Genomic DNA, 22,182 nt, shown 5'->3' on the forward strand with positions numbered 1-22,182 from the left:
TCTGGCCTCCTGCCCTTTGGACCGGCCATCTCCCACTTCTGGAATGTATTCCTCCCTTAGCTTGGCCTCTTAAAGACTTTTTCTTCCATTGAGACACAATTTGAACACATCTTTGGAAAGAACTCTTGTCTGAACCTCCCTGTGGGAGCTAGGTGCTCTCCCTCCTCAACCAATTTATCTTTGAAGACTTTGTAAATATAAAGACAAATACACACACATTTATATATACACACCCACATACATACATATATATGTGTATTGATTACCTATCTATTGTTGCCCTTCATTCTTGAAGAAAACCATGACATCAGTGAGATGATACTTAGCTAGATGGCACAGTAGATAGAGCACTGGTCTTGGAGTCAGGAGGATGGGAGTTGAAGTCCAGCCTCAGGCAGTTGACTCTTACCAGCTGTGTGACTTGGACAAGTCACTTAACCCTACTTGCCTCACATCCAGGGCCATCTCCAGTTGTCCTGATTCTGGCCTCTGGACCCAGATGGCTCTGGAGGAGAAAGTGAGGCTGGAGACTTAGCACCTCTCAGTCAAATTCAATTTTCATGCATGCCATGGTTTCACATCCTTTATGTCATGGTCTTCTTCAAAAATTAAGGACAGACATGGAACACTATTGTTCTATTAGAAACCAGGAGGGATGGAAATTCAGGGAAGCCTGGAAGGATTTGCATGAACTGATGCTGAGTGAGATGAGCAGAACCAGAAAAACACTGAACACCCTAACAGCAACATGGGAGCAATGATTAACCTTGATGGACATGCTTATTTCATCAGTGCAATAATCAGGGACAGTTTGGGGCTGTATGCAATGGAGAATACCATCTGTATCCAGAGAAAGAACTGGGGAGTTTGAACAAAGACCAAGGACTATTCCCTTTAATTTAGAAAAAAAAAACCTGCTATCTTATTGTCTGATCTTGCTATCTCTTATACTTTATGCTTCTTAAGGATGTGATTTCTCTCTCATCACACTCAATTTGGATCAATGTACAACAGGGAAACAAAGTAAAGACTGACAAATAGCCTTCTGTGGGGGAGTGGGGGAGGGAAGTGAGATTGGGGAAAAATTGTAAAACTCAAAATAAATAAAATCTTTAATTTAAAAAAAATGAAGGACAGAAGGGGCGGCTAGGTGGCAGAGTGGATAGAGCCCTGGAGTCAGGAGGACCTGAGTTCAAATCCGGCCTCAGACACTTCATAATTACCTAGCTGTGGGGCCTTGAGCAAGCCACTTAACTCCATTTGCCTTGCAAAAACCTAAAAACAAAAAAACCAAAACAAAACCAAAACAAAGACTGAAACCTTACTTATTTGTGTTGCATATATGCAAGTAGAGGTTTCTTTTCGTTCTTAGTGCTTGGCTCTCCTGGCCTGAAGAGGGTGCCTGGCCCATAATGGAAGGTGCTTCATAAATACTTATTGATTGAATGCTGATCCAAACTAGCCTACTTGATGTTCCTCATAAATGACCTTCTGCCTCCTATCTCCAGGCCTTTGCACAGGCTGTTTCCCCATGCCTGGTGTCATTCTTGATCGCCTTTACCTGGTAAGATCCCCAGCTTCCTTCTGAGCATAGCCCAGGTGCCACCTCCTTCAGGAAGCCTTTCTGGATCTTTCCAGGCACTCACGCTCTCCTCTTCCCCCTCCTCCCCTCAAATTACTTTGTATATTATGTATCAACCTATCCTCATAGATGTATTGTACCCCCAGGAGTAGGGTGTCAGCCTCCTGAGGGCAGTGGGGTTCCCTTGTGGCAGATGACCCCAGGCAGTTCTTATCTTACTGCATTTGTTTTCATCTTTCTATCGATCACATTAAGTAGACTTCTGGCCATAGAGTGGTCTTGTTTCAGGCTCAAGGTGAGGGATGAGGGGCGCACCAGTCCCTGCTCTCAAAAAGGAAAGACATGGAAAATGAAGTCAAGGGGATTGGTGAAGAAGTGTGAAGAGCTGGTTTTTGTTCTTTAGTTGTTTTCAGTTGTGTCTGATCCTCTGTGACCCATTTGGATTTTCTTGGCAAAATTACCGGGGTGGTTGACCATTTCCTTCTCCAAGTCATTTGACAGAAGAAAAAACTGAGGCAGATAGGGAAAAGTGACTTGCCCAAGATCACCGAGCTGAGATCACATTTGAACTCAGGTCTTCCCGACTCCAGGGCCAGTGCTCTGAGCACTCTGGCGTCCCCTAGTGGCCTTGCTGACTTACCTTAAACTAACCTGTGAGAGAGGGCAGGCTCTGTATTCTGCATGCTGATACCCCGGGGTGGTGTTCCATGATATTTTTTTCCTACATTCCAACTTCTCATTGGCCCTTTGCAAGCCCTTAGGCCTCATATAGTTTACTGTCATACGCCACCATTCCTTCGGCATCAGGGGTTAGCTAGATAGTTGGCATCTTTAGAATTGCCAGTAAGGCAATCCACAACTGCAGATGAAAGGACCCATCTATTCCAGAGGCCTCAGTCTGCATCTTGGCTCCTCCCTGACCTTACTTTCTGGCTGCCAAGAACTAGGGGCCCTTCTTGGTTTTCGATCTGCTGCCAGCTTTTGACCTCATATCTCTATAGACTGAAGCACCAGAAATTTAGTTTTCGTTTACCCCAAGTAGGTCAGCCTGCTCCGCCCACCTGAAAGTCAGGGGTGCCAGAGGGAGGGCAGATTCCTTCAACATCCCTCCTCCTTGATGGTCCTATCTAGAGTGGAGATAAGAGTACATATGCAACTTGTTGATATGCCTCAAAATATATAAATATTAATATATATGATATATATGTGTTTATAACATCTACTTCTATATTATATATAGATATATATATTCTAATTTCCCCCTGTATCCCTCTCCCTCCTTGAGAGTCATCCCTTATAAATAAGGGTTTAAAAAAAAAAAAAGAAAGAAAGAAGGAAAATTCAGCGAAATAAATTGCTATATAGAAAAACTAGTTCTTTCCACATACTGTCTCATAGCTCTGAACTCCTTCCCCCTACAAAGGGGCTGAAGGGGTGGGAGAGATCTTCTTTGGGACCTCAGCTATTTGTCCTTTTACAGCATTCCCCCTCAATTGTTTTGGGTTGTTGGGTTGTTGGGGCTGTTTGCATGTATAGTATCATTCAATTGTCATGGGTATGGCTGTCTTGGCTTTTCCTGCTTCCCTCTGGTTCTGTTCAGGAAGCTGCATTTCCATCCAGCCCTTCTCTGTTAGCCTGGGTCTGTGCATCTCCATCCACTTCCCAAAGGTGCCTGGCAGGTTTCCTGATTGATGAGCATATCTCATGCCCATCATTCTTGCCCAGCTCTGACCCCTTTAGTGTTTCCAGGGCAGGTGGCTCCCTGTAGTGGGCTCTGTGTGTCAAAGGGCAACTTGGGACATCCCAGCCACTGTATTCCTGATCGTTTGCCACCACATAGAAGGATGTTATTTTTTAAACTGTAGAATATCATATAACGGTGCATGGTGCCTTTCATTCTCTGAAGTCAGGAAACCTTCTGGGGCAAGGAAACTCTTTTTCCCCAGAATTTTGAAAGCACTAGATCATAAACCAACTTCATCATGATGAAATTTTGAGTTGTCTGTCAGAGGGTGACCATCCCTTGTGATGCCTAGAAACAGACACACATAAAGACACATAGACTCGCTCACAGACACTCAGACACACATACCCATTCCCTCTCTCTCATTGCCCTGGTCTCCCTACTCAGCGCTGGCTTCCAAGTAGCAGAATGGAGTAAGTGCTACCAGTATCCCAGGAGAGGGCGCTGATGCTCCTCCCAGGTGTTAGGTGCTTAGGTAACCCCTTTCTTAGCGGGCCTCTTCTCTAACAGTTTTGATACAGTCCCAGCAGGCTCCCCTGGTGCTGGCCAGCATCTGCTGCTCTATAGCCTGGGGTGGAGGACCTCAGCCTGCCAGCTACCCTGTGATTCCGAGCATCTGTTTGAGCCCATGATCACTCATTGAAGCCAGAGTCTTACAACTGAGGTATAGTGGATCATTTGAATAACTTTAAAGATTTTATCCTTGAAATATGATTATCTGGTTTCACTCTCACCCCCTCCCTGCATGCCCCCTCTGTAATCTCTTCCTCATCCACTGGAAAAGCTACAGTAGCCCCCTTGCCCTTCTGCAGCTATCTGTTCAACCACCAAACCATCCATTAATTCATTCCTTCATTCCTCTGTCTATCCATCCACCCAACAATTCATACATCCATCCACCCAGCTATTCATCCATCTATTAAGTACCTGGGCTGTGCAGAGTTCTTTGCTAAGGCTTGGGGGGGGGGGGGGCAGGAGATTAGAGAGAAATAAGAACTGTGCTCTGTTCTCTCAGAGTGTAGAACCTGGGGACTAGGTGTTGCCCAGTGATTATTTAATAAAATCTATCTTTTCACATCATATTATAGCACTTTATACCTTACCCCCTTTTCAAGTACTCTCCATGAAATCCTCATGAGCCAAAGCATCATGAAAAGCCAGATCATTTCATGAACCATTTATACCATCCTGCCCACCAAACTTATTCCTTCCAATTGTAGCCAAAGCATCAAGCAAAGCAAAATCTCTTTGGGGTGTTTTCATATACAGTCCCTCTAAATATACTCTTTCTCTCCTCTCTATAATATTCCAACCATAGCCTTCTTCAACCAAATTATTAGGCACATTCTTTCCCCCCACCCTTAGCACCTCAACTAAAACCCTAATTAAAGGTAATTAAAGTATGGATTAAGTTAAAATCACTTCCTAATCTCTTTCTATCCAGTCCTCCTAAGTACATTCCCCACTCTGTCCCTATTGTACTACAAACCTCTAAGTATCTAGTAAAATCACTTCTGATTTAATTCTGTATAGAGCCTCTAAGTACTGGGACACTCTCTTAAGAACTTTAGAATTAAAGTAGCTCAAAGTAAATGTGAGATACATAAGTTTAGAGTAAATACCCCAGGGTGTTCACCTGCACTATTTGTGCATGACCTGTGGTAGAGCATTCCAAACTCATGTTGGTCTAATCAGCCATAATCAGATGCACTGTAATTTGTTGCAAACACAGTCAGATCATTTTGGACCAATTTGGTGGTCTTCAGTAATGAAGGACAAGAACCAACCACACCCATATCCATATTCAACCCTTTAACTATCCTAAGAGAATTACAATTCTCAAGTTACAAGTATTATTTTCCCTTGCAGGATTGTATGCACTGAAGATCCTCTACCTTCTCTACCAATGAAAAGTTGTTTCAATCTTTTCCTTGGTTTGTTTTTGGTGAGATTTGACCTCTATCTTGGCTCCACCCCAGAAATCCCTTTCTGATATTATTATTTTTTTAATTTTATTTATTTAAGGTAATAGGATTAAGTGACTTGCCCAAGGTCACACAGCTAGGCAATTAATTGTTGAAGCTAGATCTGAACTCAGGTCCTCCTGAGTCCAGGGCTGGTGCTCTATCCACTGTACCACCTAAAATTATCTTAACTAATATTAGCTGCCACCCAATATTATCTTAACAGAGTATGTTGAAAGATCCAAAGTCCTAAAATAATCCTCAAGTGGGTGATTGGCAGACTTCAGGAAAGACATAGCATTTGAACCAAGTTTCAGCCCACTATCCTGGACAAAGACATGAAGGCAGGAAACCAGAATCTGATGTCTGAGGCACAGGAATATTTCTTTATCTCCTAAGACCTTAGATGAGAACCTGGAACAGCCCAGGGGCCTCAACTATCATAGCTAGTCTTTCCACTGTACTTTAAGGCCATCATTATCCCCATTTTACAGATGAAGGACCCGAGGCTGAGAAAAGTCCAGCTTCTATCCACTGCGCTTCCCAGCCCCCCCCCCCCTTCTCAGAGACAAAGAGTTGACTTGAGTGTGGCATGGCTTTTTCTTTAAGTAGATAAGATCTGGGATCCGTGAGGAGAAAGAGGACATCTGTGGCTTGGACAACCAGACCTTCAGACTCCTGCTTCCAAGAGGGCCACTGCTGACACCTCAAGTCCTGGTGGTCTAGGCCGTGATGCTCCTCTTTCAGTGTACTCCAGAGGGGAGGAACAGCAGCTTCCTCTGAGCTAGCTTCTTCTCATTAAACGACAGTTATCCAAAATTCCTAGAACTAGGAACACATCTATGAAAGCGACAAAGAGAAATTGGAGAGATTATCCAGAATATGCAAGAATTTGTTCTCTCTTCTGATCTGTCAAACTTCTCCAGTGTCTGGCCCTTTGGCTTGGGAGCAAGCGGAAAATCTCACCAAGAAGGAAAAAAATCAAACCGGGAAATTGGCTCCTACTAGTTTCTAAGGTTTCTGAGGCTAGGAGTTAAGACTCATCTTGGGGGCCAGCTCCTGCACATGGCTGAGGCTTTGGGGATGGCGTGCCCTCTCCTTCTGAGTCTCTGACTCATGGTGGTTCTCATCTCTCTACACTACTCAGAGGCCTCTGGGATGGTCAGGAATCATCTCTCTCTCTTCCTCTGAATGCAGAACACGATTCAATCCCAGGAGTGCCCTTCAGGGAAGGTATTACATAGTTAAGAGAATCCTCCTGTGGGAGGGTCTCAAGGAGTCAAAGTAGAAAGGATATTGTCCTAGCTCCTGGGTGTAAAGGAGACAGGCCGCGTGAGCTCCCAGATCCCAGGGTCCCCTAACCCTAACCCTAACCTAGCAAGCTGTGCTGTATTTGCTTAGCAAGGAGAAGTCGTAAATAAGAACCAGGTTCCAGATCTGCTCCTGACATGATGGCAGTGGGCTTCTGGACAAGTCACCCAAGCACTGGTCATTCAGGGAAGGCTTTGGGGAGCTTTCCTTGCCTGGGGGTTCTCTAGAGCTGTGAAAATCTGTCTCTGAGAGAGAAAGCTTCTGATGAGTTAGAAATTTTTAATTTTACTTATTTAATGGGGCAATGGGGTTAAGATTGACTTGCCCAGCGGGCGGCTAGGTAGCACAGTGAATAGAGCACTGGCCCTGGAGTCAGGAGTACCTGAGTTCAAATCTGGCCTCAGACACTTAATAATTAGGTGTGTGGCCTTGGGCAAGCCACTTAACCCCATTTGCCTCACAAAAACCTTTAAAAAAAAAAGAATGACTTGCCCAAAGTCAAACAGTTAGGCAGTTATTTAAGTGTCTGAGATCAGATTTGAACTCAGGTCCTCCTGACTCCAGGACTCTATCCACTGCACCACCTAGCTGCCCCAAAAGCTTCTGTTGAATGGAGAATTTGTTCTTTTCCCTAGCCTTACTTCTCTGACTGGTAGACTAGGTCTAGTTTGGTTGGGCTTTAGTTATCCATTTTTTAAGGCAGGCTGGTACATTTTAGAGGTTTTCTTGCTAGATGATTTTATTTGTGATTTTAATTAAAATAGGGGTCCCTTGTTTGAACTTGAGTGTTGAGAGATGATCTCTGGAAAGAAGTCTTGAGACCCAGAAGGCAGAAGCCCACAGCCAGGCCCTCCCATTCAGCCTCTTGATTGAGTCAATCCTAAGCAGGTACCATGGAGACCAACCAACCATCTTAGGCAAATTCTTCTTGGACACATGTTTTGCATGTACAGAACACATACTTGTCACTGGAGAGGAAGGAAATGTAGGCCTGATCCAATCCAGGGCCTTCCCTCAAATTGCTCACAAAGGGGTGGGCTCAGCCATAATCTGAAATATTTCAGGTTCCAATGGATTTGGGGTCCTGTGTCTCAGCTCTGAAGTGTCTCAGGTTCATTGAAGATCCACCATTGAGTTGTCTGCATCATCATCATCATCGTGACCCACCCATGGACACTAAATCCACATTCTCTTCCCTTAGGTTTGTAGGCTTCCTGCGATCTGGAGGAAACTAAGCGTAGGATATCACAGACACTGGCATCCCACTCACTTTTTTAAAATTAAGAAAGAAAGAAAAAGGAAGAGAGTGAGAGAAAGTGATGGGAAGAGACCAAGGTAAAGTGAGCTACCCACTGGTGGGGAGATTGGAGGGAGGGTGCTGCTGGTGGACCCTCCAGCTCTGACAACTGCCTCTATTTCTCATGACCTCCCGGACCTCCAAATCACAGATGTCACTGAGACACTCTCATCCCATCCCTCCAGAGCAGTCAGGCCTACCTAGAGCCCAGCCTTTGACATAGGCCCAGACTAAGGCCCAGTATGTGTCCTGAAAGGGTTTGGGAGGAAGAGGAGGGGATGAGTGAAACCTGAATTATGCTCTCAGTCTCTGCACTAGGCAGAGAAGGGCCCTTGGGGCATGTGCTCTTCTTACTCCTCTCCAGTGTTCTTCCTAATAGTCCACAGATGGGTCTCAGACTGTCTGGTTGACTATTTGAGGTGAGAACCAAGTCCCTTTGGTTCTTCTAAAATCCAAGCTTTTCCTAACACATGGAAGGTGCTACAGTGGATAGAGCCCTGAGACCTAAAGTTCTGCTAGAGCTGAGATCTAATCCAGCCTCAGATATTTGATAGCTCAGTGACCCTGTCCTATCCAGGGTGGCTTCTAGGTCTTGGGTCATCAAGTTGTGGAGGGAGGATAGTCACTGATGGTCCATAGGGAGGATTTCCTAGGATGATACATTCAGCTTTACTAAGTTTATCACTCATAGTGGAGGCCATTCGCTTCCTTAGAGAGGGGTCACAAGGACCATGACTTTTAAAGGGAGGGAGGCAGAGTCTTGCTTAGAAGCATGTGATTGATTTTTTGTTTCTGATGTTAAAAGACAAAGACACCCCGAGAAGTGGCCAGGGGCTTGGCCAGTCATGGAGCCTGGGACCTTCCAGGAGCGTTACTCTGGAGAAGAGTCTTGAGTGGAGAAATCCCACCCACCCTCCTACAAGCTTTTCGGAACATCTGCCCCTGGAGCCAAGGGTGCTGAGAGCTCATATATCTGCCTAAAACCTTCCTGGTTTAGCTGCCCTCCAGGAGCTCCCAGTCTGAGGGAAAGACACCATGGAAACAGCTGCCATGCACATCCAAGATCTACAGAACTTGCGGACCATCATCTCCCAGGGAAGTCACATGGTGTGGGGTGTCCCCAGGGAGACGAGGAAAGGCCTCCTGCAGAAGATGGGCCGTGCTGATTGGTGGCTCCAGCCAGCCAGGACTGGGAGGAGGATGCTGAAGGTCCCACGACTGAAGTCAACGTGCTGCCTGACAAGAATGGGAGCCAGCTGACCTTAGAGGAAATGGCCTGTGTGAGTCATGCTGAGGCCTCTTTGATTTCAGAGAGGAAGCCTCTGCACCCCAGAGCTCACTGTCAGATGTGAGGAGTCCCTCAGAAGTTTACGAGCTTGTTAAAGCAGACTTTATAGGAATCGGGCAGAATGACTGGAGCCACGCCTCCAGGGCTCTCCCCACAGCAAAGCCCTGAGCTGTCAGGGGACAGGCCAGCCCCAGCGTCCCAGTTATTTACAGAGTTTGGGGGCAGAGCACAGGCTCTGGCCCAGCCTGTTGAGCATCCTGGGGTGCAGCAAAGGGTGTGGCCAGGTGGGGTAATTCCTCGGGCAGAGCCAGGCTTTGCCCTCAGGGCCCCGAGCTTCCAGACGCCTGGCGTCAGCCGGAAGGAAGGATGGCGGCACCCTAGGCCTGGCATCAGCACACCAGGCTCCTACTGTTTTTCACACTGGTCTATCCGGGATTGTGAAGTCATTGACTCCACCTTTCTTGTCCTAAGTCTTTGGCCTGGTAAATAGAGATGGGTGGGTGCCCTTTCTCTCCTTGGATGTTGAGGGGATAAAATGCTCTGCCTGGCCCTGCTGGGCTTCTGATCCATTCAATCTTTGGTTCTGATGCAAGGGGCAAGGGGGGCAAGGGGCAATGATGGTGCCCTGGTCTGTACCCCAGTCCGGGAGGAAAGAAGGGAGCTCAAGTCTTCACAGAAACCCTTAAACATCTTGAGAACAACCTTGCACAGTGGTCTTTGTAATCCCTGGTCACAGAAGCTCATAGTAGCTCAGATGGAAAATGGACTCCCTCTAGACCTCTTGAATAGGTGCGTGGTAGGGACAGGGCAGTGTTGAGTGACTCAGCCTGGCCCTATGAAACGTCAATTAGGAAGGTTCAGTAGGGGCAGAAGAGCAGAAGTTATCCTGTACAGCTGCAGTTTGGGGGTCTTTGTAACCTTAAAAGACTCTCTGCACGTCAACCTAATGACTCTCCTGGGGAGCCTGGCCAGAGAGACCAGGCGAGACCGGTCTCCCCAAGGAGGATCCTTCATCCCTGGGGGTCTCCCAGTCTTTGAGCTTCTGAGAAACAAAAGAATCTGTGGCTCGTGAGGGAAAAGAAACCCAAGAGTGAAGGACAGAAAGCAGGTACCAACCAGTGTCTACTTGCTTCTTGTTGGAAGAATTTCCTTAACATTTGGAGGAGGCCAGGGAACCTGAGCAGAAGCCTGGCTAAGGAGCAGGAGGGGAAATTTTATAGTTGTTTGTCCTTGGTTTTCAAAGAGGCCCAAAGCCTTTCCTTCTGTGTGAATTAGATTTCAGTGAGGCAGAACTGCACAGTCGGCAGCTTCGCTCTCTTTTCCAAAGTCATTGAGGTTCAATGGCAGGACAAAAGTCGCCTAGGATGCAGTGGTGTCTTCAGTCTGATCAAGCTCTCAGCACCTGCTTCAGTCGCCTTTGTGGACATTGGAACAAATTGGTCTCATCCTCCCATTCGGCCAGGGGAAGTTTTCACATGCTTGGGGTAAACACCCCCCAACTCAGTGATAGGTTTGAGGCCTGTTGGTTACCCTCAACCTGGTTTATCCCGTCTGCCAAGACAGTTTTACCAGGGTGTGGCCACTACAGTTTCTTGGAGCCACAGGTGAGAGTTGGGTGAAGGTAGATACCAAAGGGAGATGAGCAGCACCCCTTTCACCAAGTACTAAGTCCTCCCTGAATACCTCATAATTATAAAACTGAAGAAAGCAACGAGAAATGGATTCCCTAGAGAAATCACTTTGGGAACTTCCTTGTTGGAGAAATAAGTAAGGCTCTAGGTAGTCCTGTAGCTGACCAGGAGTAAGTGATTCCAGTAGGACTAAGTGAATATCAACCATAAATATACCTTCATTGGCTTTTTTTTAAGGGTTTTTTTTAAGGTTTTTTTTTTCAAGGCAAATGGGGTTAAGTGGCTTGCCCAAGGCCACACAGCTAGGTAATTATTAAGTGTCTGAGACCAGATTTGAACCCAGGTACTCCTGACTCCAAGGCCAGTGCTTTATCCACTACGCCACCTAGCCGCCCCCCTTCATTGGCTTTTGAGACCCACATGGATTTAGGGCTGGAGGGAAGGAAGTTGATGTTCCAGGAGTGAGTGTGTCTCAGGGGTCCTTCCATTCATCTTGGGAGTGCCTCCCCATTTGAAGATCAAACCTTTGGGTCTTAGGATGTGGCTACAGAGTGTGGGAGCAAGGACAGACAAGCTGACTGGTCCCTTCTGGGAGGGCTAACAATCATACGGTTTTTAGATCTCTTTTGGTCATTCACTTAGCAACTGATTTTAGGATCTTTTCGGCAAGTCAGTAAATTCCCAGAAGAACTAGGGTGAGGGATTCTCCATCCCCACCCCAAATGACATTTTCCTTTTTTGGTTATTTACTTGCTCCTGCCTATGTTGTTTCTAGCAGAAATGAAGTTCCTAAATGGGACCATCTCTGGGCACCTGGGGTCTACCATGGTGTCCCTAAGACAGCAGGCTCTCATTAAATGCTTAATGGCTCCATTGTTCATTTGGCCCTGATCTGATGAGATTTCCCTCTGCCTTTGGACCCTCCTTGAACACCTGGCCACCCTGGGACCCTCTCTCTTGTCCCTTTCCCTGCCTTCCTCTCTCCATCTGGTTGCCATCAATCCAGGTCTTTTCATGTTTCCAAGCACCAGGTGCCAAGAGGGAGCTCACCTTGCCACCAGGTGTTGTAACATCATTCTCTGGGTGGATCAGATTAGCCCTGGTCCAGTAAGATTGGTCTCAAAAGAAGTGTTGAAAGAACAGAACTATGAGATCTGTTTTCCTTCCATCTCCACCTGGAGCCCCTCAGAAGTGGGAAGGGTCTTCATGGCATTTAAGATAGAGTTTGATGAGGCTCTGAAGGTCATCCAACCCAATTCCCTCTTTTGACAAATGAGGAAACTGAAACCCAGGAGTCAGGACTGGGATGCAAGCCTTGATGTGGCTTTTCCCTACACCATGTGGTTTGGACAGGTAGGTTAGTTGGGGCCCAATGGCTGAGCTTAAGGCTACAAGATCTTCAACACTGTGGGAAGAAACCCGCCTTTCCCCAGCCCAGGCAGCCCAAGCAGAGTGTCCAGAGCTCTCCTAGACACTTCCCCTCTATTTGGGGTATAAACATAGATCAGCTGGCCAGGCCTGGATCGGTGGTACTGTTGGCACACTAAAGGCAACGGCCCATTTTTATTGATTCAGATGATGAGACATTGCCCTAGTTTTTGGTGGCCTCCAGGCTCCTCTGGGCAGTTGGAAATGGGTCAGGGATCCTCATGGCCACCAAGCCACTCTTGACAATAGGTTGGATCCAATGACTCTGACCACTTTGACCAAGGCCTCTTCAGCCCCTATCCCCCAGGCCTAGAACCTTCACTCCCCCACCTTATCTCTGTCCTACTTCTCTGGGCTCCTTCAAGTCTTTTCCACAGGAAGCCTTGGCCAGTCCCCCAGGATACTGGGTCTTCTGCTTTCTCTCTAATGATTATTTCTACTTTATCCTGTCCATAGCCTGCTTGCAGAGTTGTTTGCCTTTGTCTCCACCATTGGACCAGGAGATCCTTGAGAACAGGGCTGGGGATTATAGACTTTATTCAGATCTTGAGTGTCTAGCAGAGTACCTACTGACCATTTCTTTTGGGAAACAGGCCTTCCTGGCCTGTTCTTTTCATAAAGCTCACTAGCAGGGTCCTGTTTCATGAGATGTTAGGAGACTTCTGTCTGGACTGGCTCCCCCAGAACTCAAACGGTGGCTGTTCTCTCCCAATCAATGATTGGGGCTGGGGGTGCATTTCTGGGATACGTCTGCCCACTTCCCTTTATCAGAAGGAAAATGGAGGCTTCTCCAGATGCCACTAGCTAGTCCATCTCACCTGGGAGGTGTGTCTTTAGGGCCCAGGCCCAGGCCCGCTTCTGAACATCTGGATGACTATTCTCAGAGGGCAGTAAACAGCAGGTTGATTCAAAACTGGGAGGTGTTGGAAAACCCCTTGGGCAGAAGATTTCGAAATGAGATTTAGGTTAGAAAAAAACCCACAGTGGGAGGGGTTTTAAAGAATGAAAGATGGAAAAACTCCAAGCCAGATAGTAATTGAGAAAACAAGAAGAAATGAGAGGGTGGCAGTGGCAGGGATGGCGACAGAGATAGCTGTCTGCTAGGCCCAAGGCCACTGATGGGAGGCTACCACACAGTAGGGCTGCAGTGTTTGGATGAAGGCTTCCCCACAGTAGGATATATCGGCACTAGCAACATGGAAATGAACCTGAGGAAGTTCAGAGAGGACCAGAGAAAGAATCTGGGAGAATCAGTCTTTTTGGCTTGGGTCTGGGAAGGGAAAGCAGCTCAGGCGCCGCCTCTGAAGCAGCCCATGCCTACCGGGCCAGCAGGCTGCCTTGCTGGATATCTAAGTCAGACTGTTCTTTGCTCCAGCCAGTTTATATCAAAACCCTCCAGACTCCATCTATCTCCAGGTTCTTGGTGGCACCCAGTGAATTTTAAGTAGCACATTGACTATAAACAAAGGAGAAGGTAATAGTGATAGCAAGTTATGAATAGACAGGAGCAGAAACGGCTGGAATGAGAAGAGAAGGCTGAGGCTGGATAAAAGAAGGGGAGACAGAGAGAAACACCAAAGGAACAGAGGAATAAACCCTTGTCCTGCTCAGGGGCAAGGGGGGGGGACAGAGGAGGAAGATAGATTTCCCCCAAGTGGAGCAGAGGGTGACTAGGGTGGTCCACAAGGTATGTATGAGCCACCTGGGAGACTCTTTGAGTTCTATTGGATGGAGATCAGAACTGGGGCAACAGAGGGAAATAGCTGGCAACCAGTTAGAGAGGAGAGGTGGAAGGGCTTGGTGATTCACCCCAATGTTTGCTCCACCACTCAGGAGTCATTGCTCCCCTTGCTGTCTCGTGCAGGGTGGGGACCCACCTAACCAGAGTGACAACTTCGCCTCTCCTGGCTCCACTGATGACAGATGACATGCTGTGGCATCTTCACCCCACCCACATCAGCCCCCAAGTCTTTGGCAAAGAAAAACAGTAAACAAACCAGCAGGGGTGGCGGGGGGGGGGGGTCACAGACCTCTCTATGTATAGTTCCTTTAAGATAGATCTGGGCAAGCCCCGGCCCAGTGTTGATCTTGGGAACTTATAACCCTAATGATAACTAGGGTTTCCAGAAAAATCTAATGATTTCATGGAATTCTACAATCCTGGAACCAGAAAGCCCCCCATAAAGCTTCAAATTCAACACAACTGAGTAGAAAATCTGTTGACAAATGGTTATTCAGGATCCACTTGAAGTCCTCCACTGATGGGAAGCTCACTTCTTTAGGGCCATTTCTCTGCCATATGACAGACTAGAGAAGCTACAAAATGAAGCCCGAACCAGGCATTTCCTATTCTCCACCTAGTCTATGGAGTTCTCCTAAAATTACTAACCACTACTTAGAGCTCTAGGTTCCCTTGTCCATGGCATTCCCCTGACCTGTTGGGACAAGAAATGCATTTGACATGACTTGTGGACAAACTGTCCGGTTGCTGTTTCCCTTTCCAAATGCTCCAAATCCTTCCCTTGAGTGGTGCATTCTAGAATTTTACTAGGAAATGAAATCAAACTCAGTGGATTCTGATTGAGAGAATATACCTTCTGGCCCATCTCCAAGCCTTTGTCCACAGTTCTTTGGAGAACATCAAGTGCCACCAGCCAACAACCTCAGAAGAAGAAAAGAGGTTACTTGCTTCAGAATCACTTTGCTCTGCAGAGGTGGCCATTGGTTCCCCACCCTTGGAGCAGACCTGGCCTTCCCTGTAGGAGGGGGAAGCCTCTTGATTCCATAACATCAAATGATCCTATCCTGGCTTCTCCACAGCTAGATGACCTAGTGACTTCCCTTTTAGGTGCCTCAGTTTTGTGAGCTGTCAAATGGGAATAATGGTGCTTACATGCCTCACATGCCATTAGCAAGGAAAGCATTTTGTTGACAGTCACAAACTCTAGAAATAAGGTGTGTGGTGATTAAAGGCGGGACTGTAATAATAGGGCTAGCAGGAGTTTGTCTAGAGGATGGCAAGATGTCAAGAGGTTTGAAGAGGTTTAGTGGAAGGACCCAGGAGGTTTATCTTGGATAAGAGAGAGAGAGACGGGATCAGAGGGACCTAAGTCCTAGAAAGGCTCTTGTGGCTACAAGCAATTGGCCCCATTGGACAGAAGGAGAAACAGATCAAACTGGGCTGGGAAAATGACAGAACCAATCCAGGTTTGATAACAGGAACATCTCCTGGACCATACTATCACAGCGAGAGTAGAAGGGGTTCCCTGGGGGGTCTCCCGGTCCCCGGTTTCAGCTGGAGCCTGGAGAGAGAACATCTTGGAAGTCAAAGAGAACTCCTTGAGGGTCCTGTTGATTTTTCCATGGCTCCTCTTTCCCTGATTTCCTTAGCTCTTAATACAATGTTAGGTCCTCTTCTCTTTCTTCTTTGCCTTCATCAAATCTCAACCAGTCCCCCCGCTAGTGAAGTCCCAACCTCCTTAGCAAATATGGGTCCAAGTTCTCCAGGCTCTGGGTCCCACTTCAGTCCTTTACCCAGAAGCCTGAAATTCATATCCTCTTCTCTCTTCAGTCCCCAATACTGTGGGGGCTGCTTGGGGGAAAAGCCCCATGTGCTGCTCCAGGCCTTGTCTGGCAGCTCACTTCTCTTAGTGTGCCATCCTGCCATTCCAGTCAACAGGAAGGGGTGTGAAGGGGTGTGGGGGGAAACTGCCCACCAGACTGGGGACTCCTCAGAAGAAAAGCCCAAGAGGCTGGACCAGAGTACTCAGCCAGCACATGAATGCACGCACACTCTCACATCTATACAAGACCCTTCCTGCTTCTCCCCTTATTCTGTATTGAGTTGGTGCAAACCCCCTCTTTGTCCAGGTGGCTTTCCCTGGAGATTAGCTTTCTGAAGACAGGGACCTTTTCATCTTCATTTCTGAGTTCCCGTTGCCTGGGACAATGTAGGTCCTAAAAGATGTTTGCTGAATGAGTTAGGGACTACGTGGGATTTGGGAGCTTCTTTTGGGAAGGGGCAAAAAGGACTCATCGGGCTTAGGGCGGAGACCAGGTGAAGCTAGAGTGAGCATCAGTGTCCAAGACCAAGCCCACGAAGAAACAGTCATAATAAGGGAGCTCCAGGCTGCGGGACTTGGGCGACACATCTTCTTGTTGGGCCTTGCGTGAGGTTAATCCTCCCTCCTCTTCCGGAGTGCCAGGCGGAGCCCGTTCCTTTTGCCCTGTTATTACCGCTGGCAGAGGGAGAACCAGGCAGGTTTGTTTGTGCCCCGGGGAAGGAGAGGCTCAAGTCATTCCAGTTCTCCTGGTCCTGCTCATCCTCTGCATGGCGGGGGAGGAACCGCTGGGGCCTGTTACCTGGAGTCCCTCCAGGGAGGGGCTGGCAAGAGCCGGATGGACTGGAGCAGCAGAGAGGGCTGAGGGTGGCACCTCTGGTCCTGGCCAACAGCATTGTTGTGTTTGGAAAGACAGGCCTGTGGGGAGGAGGTCAATGGATGTGGGAAGGGCTCTAGGAGCTTGAGTCATCCCCAGGTTATGAGGGCCTAGAACCTCTTCTGAGGTTCTCCCACACCAGAAGCCAGCTCAGATGAACTGTTCTTCTTCTTGCCCCTTCCGGTCCTGGAGACAGAATCCTCCAGAACCTGCTGCATCTGGATGTTTGCAGAAGACAGATATTGGGGCTGGATGGGGCTGGGCTTCCTGGAGCAAAAGTAGTTCCCATCTTCCAAGACATCTCCCTGTTTTAGTTTCAACTGCTGACCCACATATCCTTCATAGTAGAAACTGAGAATTTTGAGATTTTGCTCTCTGGCTCTGTCTCTCCCTCTCCCTTTCCCTCCAAGTGCTTGCTCTCTCTCTCTCTCTCTCTCTCTCTCTCTCTCTCTCTCTCTCTCTCTCCTCTTCCTCTTTCTCTGTCTCTCCTTCTTCTTCCTCTCCTCCTCCTCCTCCTCCTCTCTTTCTTTCTCTCTCCTCTCCCTCTTTCTCTGTCTCTCTCTGTCTCTCTTCCCCACACCACCCCCTCTCTTCCCCCTCTCTTCCACTCCCTCCCTCTCCCTTCTTCTCTCTGTGTCTGTCTGTGTCTGTTTCTCTCCCTCTCCTCCCTTTCCTTCTCTCTCTCTCTCTCTCTCTCTCTCTCTCTCTCTCTCTCTCTCTCTCTCTCTCTCTCTCTCTCTCTCCCCCTCTCCCTCGCTCCCTTTCTCCCTTTCTCCCTTTCTCCCTTTCTCTTCTCCTCCCTTCTTCTTCCCTTGTCTTAGGCTCTTTTTCTGTTTCTCAGTAAACTGAGAAGCCAGATCCATGGGGCTCTTCACTGGAGACTTTCACATTGAGCTAGTAAAGGCCAGATCAGAGTGCACCTGACCGACTGTCCTCAAGTCCACATCTCCAGCTGTTCCAAAACAGCAACTTGGCTGAGTGCTTTGCTAATATCCTTTGCTAGAAATCTAGGGAAACCATGTGACAACGTTCTCCTGATTGAAAAATAACACTCCAAAGTAAAAAAAAAAGGAATGATATTTGTTCTGCTCTTCAAGAAGTCAGGATGGAGCAGAGAGCGTACCCCGAGACTTCCCCTAAAGAGTCCAACCTTTCTAGGTGGAATTAAAATTCAGAGATGTTGAAATGGAAAGGGAAGACCTTCAGATGTAAAATAGCCTTTTGCCACTCAAGAAGGGAAGGGAGATTTGAGAAGTCCCATTGCTAATGAAGAGGCCGGACTTGGACCTTAGTCTTTAAAGATCAAACCTTGGGGGCCTTTTCTTAATCTTCCTTCTTGACCTCTCTATTGCCTGTGACACAGTGCATCACCCACTTCTGCCCATAGTCTCTTCTCTCTAGGCTTTTGGGACACATCAACATCCCTGCCCTACTTTTCGGCTCTCTCTTCACTGCTCCTCGGTCTTTATCCAGATCAGGTCCTCTTCTCTATTACTTCACTTGAGCTCATCAACTCTGTGTTCATGATTCTCCTATCTACTTCTCAAACCTGACCTCCAGTCTCTCATCTCCAACTGCTCTTTAGACATCCTGAAGTGCTTAACTCACAGAAAGCTTAAATTCAAAATAGCTAAGAAAACTCAATTCTCTTTCCCCCAAATTCTCCCCTTCCAGTTCTCCAGGCTGATAACCTAGGAGTCCCCCTGGATGCTTCACTCTTTTTCCCCCCATATCCAGTCTATTGCTTGTTGCCAAGGCCTGTTGTTGGGGTTTTCTTGGCAAAGATACTGGAGTGATTTGGCATTTCCTTCTCCAACTCACTTTACAGATGAGGAAATTAAGAGAAACAAGATAGAATGACTTGCCCAGGGTCACACAGTGAGTGTCTGAGGCCAGATTTAATGGCTGACATTGGGCCCCACACTCTTATCCACTGAGCCACAGAATGCCTAGATACCTTTGGAACACCTCTCTCATATGCCTCCTTACCAGTCTAGTGCTCATGCCAACAACCTCCTGGTGGATCTGCCTGCCTTAGGTCCATCCTCAAGTTCACTGTCAAGGTGATCTTCCTAGAGAGCAGTCTGACCATAGCAGGTCCCTGACATTGGTAGTCATTCTTTGTTCTCACAGAGGACCCAAAGACATCACCATGTTACATTCAAGGAATAGTATGTCTGATTGTAGCTGATCAGACCAATATGAGCTTGGAAGGCTCTGCCACAAATAATCCATGTGAGCATTTGGAGTGGAGGCTCTAAATTTGTGCATTTTGTATTTTTTTTTTGAGCTACTGTAACACTGCTTTGCTCATAGAACACTGAACCTTCTTTGATGAGGGCATGTCATGGTAGGAGGTCCTGTGCACTGTCTCCAATATCATACAATCTATTCCAGAGTCTTTAGAGAGACCCTTAGAGTATCACTTCCTCTGATCACCATGTGAGAGCTTGTCTTGTGTGAGTTCTCCATAAAAGTCTTTTTGGCAAGCCCACGTCCGGCATTCAAACAACGTGGCCAGTCCATCAGAATTGCCCTCTCTGTAGGAATGTTAGAATGCTTACCAGTTTAGCTCCAGAAAGAACCTCATGTCTAGTACCTTCTGCCAGGTGATCTTTGGAATCTTCCCAAGACAATTTAAGTGGAAGCAATTCAGTTTCCTGACATGGTGTAGGTGGACTGTCCAGGTCTCACAGGCATATAGCAATGAGGTCAGGCAATGACTCTGTAGACCTTCAGTCTGGTAGTCAGCCTAATCCCTCTTCTCTCCCACATTTTCTTTTGGAGCCTCCCAAACACTGAGCTAGCTCTGGCAATGCCAGTGTCAACCTCATTGTCAATGAGGACCTCCCTGGAAAGGACACTGCCAAGGGAAGTGAACTTATTCAGGATATTCAAAACTTCTCCTTTTGCCATAACAGAAGATTAGCCAGAACCTGTGCAAACACACTGGTGGAGATTTATAATGCTGATACAACTTCTCTGGGCATTTTGCCATGATCTATTTTATCATGATCTTCCACAAGTCTTCATGAGTGACAGTATCAAAGAGCTTGGACAGATTCCACTCATTAGCAGCACACGGAATCCAGTGGCTCTGAAAGATGAATAGCTCTTGTGGCGGAGGGCTCAGCAGGTATCACATCTAAATGGCAGCCCTGAGTGAAACAAGGTTGTGAATAAAGGCTGGCTTACCGAAGTCGGAGCTGAATACATGTTTTTCTGGAGTACGCCATGAAGCCCAGGTAGACGTGGCAACCAAAACTAATCTAGTCAACCAACTTATATGCCTGCCAAAAGCAATGAATGGCAACCTCATGACAATTCAATTGTCACTTCCAGAAAATGCCACCTCACCCTCATCATCATCAGAGGATGAACTCTGATGAGGTTAAAGAGAAATCTAATGGAGACTTCCATAAAAGGGTAGTGTAGGGGGTGTCTTTTCATTTCCTTTCATTCAAGTCCCATTTGATCTTTATAATTCTGTTATATTTATTTTTGATTGCTGATGTCATTCTTTCCATTCCCATTTTGTAGTTACTGTACATATATATATATATATATATATTTGCTCTCCCTCTGTATTGGTTCATCTAGATTTTTTCCTTCTCTGTATTCATCAAACACATTTTTAAAAATAACTTAAGATCATTTAGTGAGTTGCTAAGAATTAGATTTTTTAAAAAAATTATTCACATTTTGTTTTTACATTGCACCTATTTTCAGATTATCCTCCATTATCATTGTTGAGGAATGTATAACTCTTTATGACCCCACATTTAGGGTTTTCTTGGAAAAAAATACTAGTGGTTTGTCATTTCATCCATTTATTTTATAGCTGAGAAACTGAGGCAAACAGGATTAAATGACTTGCCCAATGTCACAAAATAAGCGTCTGAGGTCAGATTTGAATTCAGGAAGATGAGTCTTCCTGACTCCAAGCCCAGGACTTGATCCACTACCTAGCTACCTAGCTGCCCCAAGCACATCATTTCTTGCAGTTTAACTGTTCTCCAATAGATGAGTTTCTGCTTTATTTTCAATTCTTAACTCTCACAAAAAGTGCTGCTGTAAATATGTTTGAGTCTACAGTGACTTTTTTCTTATCAGTGGAGTATCTTATCAATGGAGTTTTTGTTGGTCCAATAAAAGAATCTCTGGTTCAGACCTTCTAGTGTCATTTTAGTCCCTTTCTTTGCACAGTTGTAAATTGCTTTCTAAGATGGTCAGACCACTCTATACTCCATTAACAAGGGGTTAGTGTGCTTGCCTTCCCACGACCCTTCCAATATTCACTACTGTTGGGTTTTGTCACTTAGGCCAGTTTTCTAGGTGTGTGGTAAAACATTAGGGTAGTTTTGATTTATACTTGTTTCTCTTATTGTTAAGTGACTGTTAGTTCATATCCTTTGACCATTCATTTATTGGGAAATGGTTATTAGTTTTATATTGAATAATTGCTTTTATGTCTTGGATGCCAAACCTTTGTCAGAGAAATTTGATAAAAAGGTTTTTTTTTTCCTCATTTGACTGTTTCCCTTAGATGCCTTAATGCTGTCTGGACAGAGGGGCTTCCAGTTTTAAGTTGCCTCTTCTACTGAAGACACTGAATTATGAATCTGCATCATTCATGATTTTAGGGTAGCCTATGGTCTCAAATTCTGTGAGGTCCTCTGTTGTATCAAATGGATCCTTTCCTCCCCTCCCTCCCTCCCTTCTTTGTTTCTTCTACTCTTATAAGCACTATTGACTCATAAACGCCTGCATTTGTCTACTGTATTGGAAGGCGGGGTTTTCTTCTGTTGTTAGGGTTTTTCTAGCGGACTTATCTGTTTATATTCAACGTCTTTGCTATTTCTCCTTCCTGATGTCTTTGGTACTTTCAGTCTTTTCCTCCCCTTAGTTTCCCTTGTCACTTATGTCATGGCTCAGTCCCCTTTGATGCTTCCACCTCCTCCCACACTGGACAATGCACAGTTCACCTGCCTGAGGTCTCGGGGGGGGGGGTCAGAACTGGCCCCACTGGATGCTGGGTTCTCCCCCAAGCCTTGGCAGAGGCCCAGCCTCGTAGCCAGCTCTTTGTCCCAGCACCAGCAGTCAGAGCTTTGCAGCACTGGTGCTTCTGGGGTGCAGGCCCTCCCTTACCCCCCCTTGCTGGTTTTTGCCCCTGAGGGGCTCATGGATAGGGAAGCCTGAACAAATGTCCTTAGTCTGGAGCTAGAGGAAGGGGCAGTAGGGTTCCGGGGACAGAAGTGGGTTTGGATGGGAGGCTCTGGTGTTGCAAGGATAGCTTTGCTGCCAGTAGGGTAAGGGGCTGGGGGTGGGGGTGGGGGATGCAGAATGAGCTCTGCCAGTCACTTGAGTGAGAATTCCTGGGTTTGGGCTTGGTTTGTTGAACCTTCTGAGGGTCCTAGACCATGGAACCCATGATGGTGCTTTATCTTTGGTGTATCATTTCTGTTTGGAAGAGATTCGAGAGGTTGTGGGGATCAGAGGA

At 46.7% G+C, this 22,182-nt stretch overlaps 1 protein-coding gene across 1 annotated transcript in view; it reads left to right on the top strand.

The window, feature by feature from the left end:
* LOC141519397 (uncharacterized) overlaps positions 1-22,182 on the top strand; it is a 52,953-nt gene that overhangs the window by 24,977 nt on the left and 5,794 nt on the right. Inside the window, exon 4 of the mRNA XM_074231647.1 lies at positions 7,803-7,936. The gene's annotated coding sequence lies outside the window, so the exon portion shown is untranslated. The remainder of the gene's footprint in view (positions 1-7,802; positions 7,937-22,182) is intronic.

This window comes from Macrotis lagotis, chromosome 3 (assembly GCF_037893015.1).
Source record: "Macrotis lagotis isolate mMagLag1 chromosome 3, bilby.v1.9.chrom.fasta, whole genome shotgun sequence".
Taxonomy (NCBI): Eukaryota; Metazoa; Chordata; class Mammalia; order Peramelemorphia; family Peramelidae; genus Macrotis; species Macrotis lagotis.